At 40.7% G+C, this 8337-nt stretch overlaps 1 protein-coding gene across 1 annotated transcript in view; it reads right to left on the bottom strand.

Moving 5' to 3' along the window:
* Positions 1-1596: 1596 nt before the first annotated feature.
* Positions 1597-8337, bottom strand: part of ZDHHC15 (zDHHC palmitoyltransferase 15) — a 34005-nt gene continuing 27264 nt past the window's right edge. The window contains exon 12 of the mRNA XM_079961466.1: positions 1597-7303. The gene's annotated coding sequence lies outside the window, so the exon portion shown is untranslated. The remainder of the gene's footprint in view (positions 7304-8337) is intronic.

Raw genomic sequence — 8337 nt, 5'->3', positions numbered from 1 at the left:
TTCTCGCTGGTGGCACCTGCCCTGTAGAACGCCCTCCCACCAAATGTCAAAGAGAAGAACAACTACCAGACGTTTAGAAGACATCTGAAGGCAGCCCTGTTTAGGGAAGCTTTTAATGTTTAACAGACCACTGTATTTTAATATTTTGTTGGAAGCCACCCAGAGTGGCTGGGGAAACCCAGCCAGATGAGCGAGGTATAAATAATAAATTTTTATTATTATTTATTTTATTTTGTATCACAAGAAAAGGAATGCAGAACAATCATAATGGTTTACAGCGAATAGGTTAGGCCTAGGCTAGGGCATGGATCCGGTGATCGAGTAGCCTGAGGGTGAAGTGTTCTGCATCCCTTTTTAAACTCTGAGAGCAAACCTGAAAAGGGACATCTTCACTTGTGTCCACTCACAGGGTCCTTCCCCAGGAAGCCAAAGCACCACCTTTTCCATGCCCATGACCAGTACAGCATATTAAATGCTCCTCACTATTGGGAGCAGGGGAAGGCTACTGTCCCTCTTCACTCCCTGGTGAGTTGGTGGGGGACGGGACGGGACCAGGATTTCTTATATATCAACAATCAAGGTTTGCTACCCCAAAGCAAATGTTCTTCATTTAAAGAGATCAGTAGTATTGATATATTCACTCAAGATAGTGGCTGGGGAAACCCAGCAGATGGGCAGGGTATAAATATTATTATTTATTATTATTATTATTTATTATTATTATTATTACAGTGGTGGTGCCCCCTATTAGTTGTGCACTCCCAACTCCCTTTGCTCCTGGCCTGTGGCCATGGTGGGCTGGGGGCTGATGGGAATTCACGACATAAAAAGGGCACCAGGTTGGTGAGCACAGCTGTTGTACATCATTCCTGTATATTTTCAAGCTCATAGGGAAACTGAAATGCTGCACCCCTGCTTTCATTAGTAGTGTAGACTGTAAGCCTTTTATACTTTTACTGTGCTATTTCTGCCTGAGGGCTGGTCCTAAGGATTGATCCGTATATGAATTAAGAATATTTCTATTGGCAATAACTCTTATATCCTTAACAATTAGTCTTCAGTTGCTAGATAGTGGTTATGCTCAGTGGTGACTAATCAGTACTTTCACAACTACTCCATTGCCAAGATGGGGAAAACCCATAGCTTCATAAAGCCAAGCACCATGTTTCAAAAGAATACTTGGTTGAGTCTGGCTGAGCCAGTCCATGTGAAATGGTCTTTGCACTTGGTGTTATTTAAGGGCAACGTGTCTTGATGATTGGTAGTAGAATAAGCAAGCTGGAGGTTATTTAAAACATTTTTGGCATGTGTAAATGTTAAACTGTCCAATTATTCATTGACACTTGTAAATTTTAACTGGATACTCTTTCTATCTCAGTACTCAAAAGGGTAACTGTTTCAGAATGCTGGGCTTCCATGTCAGTGCCCTTAGACAAAATTATAGGAGTTGAAAGTGCCTTGAGATGAAGTCTACAAAAAAGCACTGATACATAAATGTTACCATTCTTGCAACTCTTCTTGGTGGAGTTTGAATGCAGTAGATACAGACTTCTTAATAGAATTTTAAAATATTTGAAATAAAGTCTTTAAACTTCATTCTATAAAATATGTTTTATTGTAAAACATTTCCATGCTTAAGGCTGCAACAAGCATGAACATACACATTTTTTAATGAACAAACCTGAGATAATGAAGTCAAAACATTCAAAAGGGTCAACAAAATAAAACCTGCAATAATCAAAAAGCTGAATTTGGAATTTGTACAAAGATGATTACATGGAGGTTTGGAGGGGAAACAGTTCTATTCTGTGAAACCTAACAGAAGTCCATTTCTTATGTGCCCTACTTTAAAACAAGATGGTGAAATGGTACCTTTTTGAAAAATACAATCAATGAAATAATTAGGCCTTAATTACACATATGGAAGTATAGTAAACTGGAACACAAAAGCAATTGCAATATGACCAATACAGATAGTTAGAATGAAGCTTGATTCAGTGGTTACCAGAAAAGTGGTACCAAAAAAATTCTGTGAAAAAGGCAAGACACCTGGTCAGGAAAAGGACCAAGCAGTAAGCTGCCACTTCAAAGGTAAAACAGTACAAAACATGGTAGCACAAATGCCTTGGTTACTTGAACTGTGGCAGGCACAGCAAGATATTTTGCAGGTATACTGAGCTCTCCAGTTGATTAACATCAGGTACATGTACATGCAAACTGCTGAGGATCTCTCTTGGTTGGAAGAATACTCATTGCAGGTCTTCTGTTTGTTTTTTTCTGGATAAATGAATGCAGTATTAAATGGGCATGTAGGACCCTGCTACTTTCCATCCCCTTAATATGAAGCCTGTTGTCACCCACTTCAATTCTTTGGATTAAACTAGAATCTAGTTTTAGAAATCCATAAAATTAAATGCAGAGTGTATCCTAAAAAATTAACAAAGTCACTTAAGGGAAGCATAGTGATTGACAGTATGCTCTTATGTAAGTAAAACTTTGTTATTGGTAAGCACAACCATTTTGCTGATGAAGTACACCATTCCCACATCAGCATTTTCTCCCAAAAATGTCTTCCCCAACAAGGTACTGTACCTAAATAAAATCAATACAAGTAATTTCAAAAGACTGTATTCTATACAAAAAATTAGTGTTCCTGGTATTGTAATGTGCACCAAAATTGTGCTTTCAGATTATGCCACATCTGACAATGCCCTATGATTCTGGGCAATAAATATCTGTTATATCATCAGGCAGTACACTATTGATCATCCCGTGTTCTCTCCCAAAGTTACTGTTCTTTGCTCCATAAATATTTAACAGCAAGGACTCAGTAGTGTCCTATTTACAAAATAAACCACTGTAGCATAGCAGTTCATACAAAAAGTCCCAAGTTTTGCAAAGTCCATATTCTTTAAATAGTATTTACTATCCCACTTTTGTAGACACCAGTGTGATGCCTTAAGCTTGCTAACCAGAGAAATACCTGGAATGTTAAGTATGTGTAACATTTTTTATGGAAGATAGTTGAGTGGATGTTGCACACCTGTTCAATCTTCCCTTTTCATGTTTGCAGTTTCACGCCCAGAATAATTCTGGGCTGTGTCCACACTGCATCTCATATCCTTCATGGTTCAAGCAGTCATACAGAAGGTTCCTCAAACTGGAATGTTATGATATGGAACAATAGAACATACACAGCCTACTCATTGCGTCCACACTGCACTCGGATATATATATATATTTGTACACAGGGCAAAGAACAGATCTTGCATCTCCAACATAATGCTAGCTCAACTTTTTGCAGTACACAGAGGCCAAAAATAATTTTGGCCTAATACTAATAATGAATTAATACATTAAGGGGTGGTGGTAAAAGAAGGGTTGGATTATTCTGTTTTGTTTAAATTAGTGAAAACATAAGGAGTGCTTAACATTTCCATGAAAATACTTAATGCTTTAGGGTAGTTTAAATGACTTGCATCCTGAGTGACTGCAACTACAGAAGCTATCTGATAGTTGATCATGTATCTAGACATTATTATTAGCACAGCACATCATTTAATTGGATATCAAATTATTCAAGCAGCCATTGAGACATTTTGCCTTTGTCGCAGATATGCATAAAATATCCAAAAGCATATGTTTACTCCCTCAGAGACTGGAAGTATTTATACAGGACAGCTGTAAGCCACAAGTCCCCTGTGTCAAGCAAGCTCAACAAAGAAACAGCATCGCTCTAGGGACAACCCACAATGTCAGCCTCTTCAAGGAGCAACAATGGAATGGATTTTCCTCTACACCCTGCACAACATTCTTGTGTTTCCTGCTTTGTTCAAAAGCACAGAACTACAGCAAGAAAGGAAATGCTGCCACCCTCACTCCTTTTCAGGACATTTGCTTAGTCCTTAGGGCTAACATCGGTCTCCGTTTGCAGTGAAAATGTAGGAAAACCTGAATGAAATGCAAGAAATGGATGACTGCTTGAAAGTCAGGAGTGATGCCAGTTACTAAAAGAACTCAAGGGGCACCAGCAGTGTACTTTGCAGTGTGCTCAGCTGCCTTGTAAGAAAAGTAAAAATAAAATTAAGTTTAAAAAGCGCCAGCAATCAAGAGGCCTACCACACAGGCCTGGGGCTTGAGCCCCCGGCCCACAACTCCCTTGCTTAAAGCAGCAACAGTATGCAATAATATGTTCATATTTGAATATACCAGGAGGGTGTTTTGGCATGCAGAACATCCTGTCATCTGCCATCCAGAGAATCATCAGTGACCTGCTCCTTAGAACAGGTGATAACAACTGATGGAATATTTTGCAAGTTTCTTTGTTTACTCAGCATGTATAGATGCTCTTCAACACAGATCCTTGAAAAAAAGGTTAAGAAGACAAGGGACACAAGCTACATAAACATTTTTAAATAGTTTTCTATACTTGGGTTTATATCTGTAGGCATAATGTTGGCAGTATTACACAGATATTGCATTGTTAGTAAATTGGGTATCAGATCCCTGGCGTTCATGAGTGCACAAAATTTATGCTGCAGCCTTTCCCAACTTGGTGTCTTTCAGATGTTTTGGACGGTAACTGCTGTGCCTGAAAGGGGTAGATGGGGGTTATAGTCTAAAATGTTTGGTGGGCACCAGGCATTTCTGGATTGTGCATTAGCATATATTTTTCCTCTATAAAGTTCTCTGGACCAGAGCCCTTCTAAACTGATGATTGTTTAGAATAAAAATTGTTCATTTAAGAAGCCTGATTGCAATAAAAACAGGTTGCTAAGGTGTTTTCAGAGATAAACTTAGGTTATTTTTGGTTACTTCATAATGGGAAGTTTTATTTAGGCAAATTATGAAATTAAGCACAGCTTCCCCCCCTCCAAAAAAAAATAAAAAAATGTTTAGCAGTATAATTTACATTTATTCCATTTGTGCTATTACAAGCTGAACATACAGCCCCCAGGGATCTGGCACAGTAATAGAAATGACAATTAGAACAACAGTATGATAGTGTCTGCCAAGAGAAGGTAGTAAGTGCAGCATTAGCGCCCTGGCCCTGTATTGCCAGCCCTGGCAAGAAACCAAAGCATTCTATAGCTGTGAACACAAAAGAGAAAGATGGGCCCAGGCTTTTGGCCAGCTGGAAGTGAGATCCTCACCTACCCCTATTCAGACCTGGCTTTTGGCAGTGAACTTACAATGCAGGATGTGGGTTGTGATTCAATCTATCCCCAACCACACACAAGGATATTATTTATGTGTATTTATACCCTGCCCTTCATCCCCAAGGGAGCCCATAAGAAAGCCCTACTGGATCAGACCAAAGGGCCCATCGAGTCTAGCATCCTGTTGTCCCAATGGCCAATCAGGTACCTATGCAAAACCTACAAGCAGGACAGAAGCACAACTGTACTTGTCCCACTTGTGATTCCCAGCACCTGGCATTCAGAGGCATGATGACGTTGATACTGGAAGTGGCACACTGCCATCATGACCAGTAGCTACTGCTTGCTTTATTGTCCATGCATTTGTCTAAATTACAGTTGCTACGCCTTATGGTGGTGAATTGCGTAGGTTAACTATGAGCTGTGTGAAAAGCACAGCTGTTGAAATCAATTAAGGTTTAAACACACAAGCTTAAATTATTTCAGTAGGATTGAGGTATACGTCATCTTCTGTGTTGGTCTTCACTTTTTGGGGTGAGGTTGAGGAATTGCACATTAACCTTCTGGAGCAGTGGGGAATGTGAGATCCCGTAAACATTACCATTGAAAAAGGAAGAACAATGGAAGAAATACTGAGACAACACTTAAGAAATGGTGAAGTATTTCTTTTCCCAGCTTCTTAGCAAGGATGTGTAAAAAACAATGCCTTGCTCTTGAGGGAGAGAGCTGTGCAAACTCCTCTGTGGTACACATGCTCGAGACTCCAGTTCAAAGTGTATACCATCATATCCTTTGGATGTCCTGCGTCTACCACACAGTCCCCACCGCCGCCCAAACAATGCTTGTATTTTCACCACTTATGCAGCAACAAAGTCTCAGGAAAATGTCTTGCGTTGGCTGGACCTTCAGACTAAAAATGGTTCTTATATCAGATATAATTAGAAAAGGAAGACAGCTCAATCCAGCACACCTAATAGCACATCTGTCAAACGTTATGAAAAAAAAAATCTTGGCTTTATTTTTTCAACAAAGAGTCTCAGTCCCATTTGCTCACTGAAAAATAATCATTCCCCACTCCCCTTCTTTCTACTAAGTATTGAAAAATAAGCAATATTGGTTTGTGCCTGAGTGGTGCCTGCTGGAGCCTCACATGATTGAAGGGTTCTCTGTGCAAAATGTTTCCCTCTAACATAAAGAAGTCTAGTCAACTGATCCCCAGCATGGCACTTTTCTATGTGGAGAGAGACTTAGAAGCCTTCACCAACCTGGAATCCTCCAGATGTTTTGGACCACAACACTCATTGGCCAGTGCTAGGTGCGACTGATGGGAGTCATGGTCCAAAAGATCTGGAGAGAACCAGAGTTGGGTCCCCCCCTACAGTCCAAAGTGGTGCAGTTCAGGCACAGGCTGACCACTTCGAGTACTGGGCCACAGGTCAAAGGGAGGTGTTCCGTGTCAGGATCCTGCCCAATATTTTAGAAAAGAAAACATCCCTTTAAAATTGTATGCATCTGCAACAGGGATTGTGCTTGAAGGCTTTTTTTTTTTTTTACACCACACCAAAAAGGGTGTGTTTCTTAGACCAAAAGGGCCAACATTCTTAACAGAATCAAAGAAAAGGATTTCAAAAAGTAAGAGGAGGTATTATGGGCAGGGAAAGGAGACGTACAGCCTTAAACGTGCAGTGCATACTTGCCAGGGTTTCTAACAATAAGACCTGATTTGGCAACCATGATTCCTGCTTGAAAGCACTTGTACAAGTAGTCCAGTTGACCAGCCATCTACTCCTTGTTACAGAGCCATTCTTGTAAGTTGGCAAAATGAAAAATATTGTGAAATCCAAGGTCTTAGATAACTGCCATTAAGGCATTTGGAAATGCATTTGCACAAAGAGTTCTCACTTATTCTGGGTAAGAAATAAAAAAGTAAAAGGTCTTGAATGGCCTTAATCCGCCAAAGCTGCCCTTGCTCAAGAGTCAATAATCAGTAGGAACCCTTGGAGCCATCACCAGACCAGTATCCTGAAGAACCATTTCAGACAGCCAGGATTGGCATCAGACGATGGCCCTTCTGCAGGTAATCCAAGTGCTTCCTTTCCTTTTGTTCCCCATGAATGTCCATCATAGAAGGAAGCTGAAATTCACTGGGGAAAGGGGGTGGGGAGAGAGAGAAAGGCATAAGGATGGGTCTGGTTGAAAGCATTTTCTCTCTCTTCTTAACCTCAAAACTAGGTATGACATCAGATGCACCTTTGCATTAAAAAAATGCAAATAGTAGCTGTGCCTATGAGGGACGGATTATCAGTAACATGACAGGCAGGGAGAGGAGTTTAACCCTTTTCTTCCCCATTACAGCCCAAATGAAAATTGCTTCTCAAAAGCTTCTAAGCTACATTGGGAGGAAAGCTTCATTGCACATAGACAGTACAGCATGAGACTCTTATTCCCAGGGTCATGAGTCTGAGACCCACATTGGGCAAAAGATTCCTGGGGGTTGGACTAGATGATCCTTGTGGTCTCTTCCAACTCTACAATTCTATGATTGGTACTGCAGAGCCAAACAATTAGTTGGGGAGAGGAATATGGCAGGAACCAGGTGTCCCCTTAGCATGCAGGACTTTGTGAAATGGCTTTTCTTTTAGGACAGAGACAGACAAGACATAGGGAAAATCTGGCTGCTGTCAAAAGACACATTTCTTCCTGTGCCCAACCCACAGCATTGAGCAAACATCTGACACAATCTGTTTCCCTAACTCTTCCCTACGTCATTGAGTTCTGCTGGCAGGGACCGGGGACCTTGATGCAACTGCATCCCATCATGCATTGAGAATTATTATATGATACTTGGAGGGAGAGGGGGCAAGCAGGCATTCAGTTACTGGCTTTGGTATAAGCCACACTTTCTCTTTATTATCTAGTGCTGCTTTTAGGTTGTCACAGCCTGATGACAGGAACACTGAATCCTTGTGGCATGCCAGGAAAAGGCTCCTCCTGAAGTGAATCGCAGAAAAGCCATTCCTGCAAATGATGCTGAAAATCAGAGGTTGTATTTCCTCTGCCCACAAAAGCAAACACAAAAAACCCCAACACTGAGTGGAATTTCTCTGTGTTCTTATATACGTTACAGTGCAGTCATTATATAAAACCATCCAAAGGACGTTCACAAGTAACACATCCC

The sequence above is a fragment of the Podarcis cretensis genome (genome assembly GCF_951804945.1).
Source record: "Podarcis cretensis genome assembly, chromosome: Z".
Lineage (NCBI taxonomy): Eukaryota > Metazoa > Chordata > Lepidosauria > Squamata > Lacertidae > Podarcis > Podarcis cretensis.
This window is presented reverse-complemented; position numbering and strand designations above follow the sequence as displayed.